Source organism: Humulus lupulus, chromosome 3 (genome assembly GCF_963169125.1).
Source record: "Humulus lupulus chromosome 3, drHumLupu1.1, whole genome shotgun sequence".
NCBI classification, from domain to species: Eukaryota; Viridiplantae; Streptophyta; class Magnoliopsida; order Rosales; family Cannabaceae; genus Humulus; species Humulus lupulus.
Window position 1 is genome coordinate 185,021,716 of NC_084795.1, and position 1,425 is coordinate 185,023,140.

The following is a 1,425-nucleotide window of genomic DNA, read 5'->3' on the forward strand; positions in this document are numbered from 1 at the left end:
GAATAATGCCTTTGGACTGTAAGAAAGGTCATAAGTATTGATTAAAATACTCAGTACCATTATCAGTTCGAAGAATGTTTATTTTACTTTGAAATTGGTTTTCAATAATTTTATGAAAGTCTTTAAACAAATATTCAACTTAAAATTTAACATTCATAAGATAAACACAACACAATCGAGTATGATCATAAATGAAAGTGACAAACTATTTTTTTTTCCAGACAAAGTTGTAACCTTTGAAGGTCCCCAAACATCACTGTGAATAAGATAAAAAGGACGAGACATGCGATATCCAATAGGTTTATAAGAATTACGATGAGTTTTAGATAAACAACAATGTTCAAAATAAAGAGACTTAAAATCCACACCTTTAAACAAACTAGGAAATATATGGTTCAAATAGAGAAAATTGGGTGCCCTAGCCGTTGATGCCAAAGCATTATTGTTTCATAAGTAGAACTAGTACTACCACTTAGACCATGAACTTGTCCACACTCACGACAATCATCAAAATAATAGAGGCCATTGATCATTTTAGCACTGCCAATCGTCTTCCCCGAAATCTGGTCCTGAAACTCATAGTAAGAATCAGAGAAAATAACACGACAGTTAGAGTCTTTTGATAGCTGGCTAACAGAAAGAAGGTTGCAAGACACTTTAGGGACATGAAGAATAGATTTTAATTCAATATTATTGAATATTTTTAAAGATCCTTTTTCTGTGATTGGTGAAAAACTACCATCTGCAATGCAAACTTTGTTATGTTTAGAACAAGGAAAAGATGAGTTAAAAAAATATAGAATTATTTGTCAAATGGTCGGAGGCACTAGAATCGATGATCCAAGGTGAAAAAAATAGAGAGCTAGAAAGAGCATTCGAATTTATACCTTTTTGTGCTAGAGCAACATGAGGAGTACTAGATTGTGGATCAGAATTTAGCAATTTCAGAAGTTGTTCATGCTGTTCTTTGCTGAGAATTTGGTTCAGATTAGAGGCATCGTGTGCAACTGGAGTAGGATGGTTGTTCTTCTCTCCGCCACCTCTAGTGCTCTTCCAATCAGTCGGTTTGCCATGTAACTTCCAGCATGTCCCACGAGTATGCCTTGGTTTGTTGCAATAATCACACCAAACACGTGCTCAACCATTAAAAGATGGTTGCTTTTCAGAGAAACGAGCAGTACTAGCATAAAAAATAAGGGCAGCATTTTCAAGTGGTTCACCTGATTTTTTTTCCCAGCATGACATTCCAGCGACTTTCTTCATGCCTAACTTCAGAGAACACTTTGCCTATTTGGGGCAAGGGCTGTCTACCAATGATAAATCCACAAACCTCATCAAATTCGACTCTAAGTCCAACAAGAAATTTGAAGATTCGATCATCCTCCATTTTTTTCTGATGGTGAGTGAGATCCTTAGTGCTCTCTC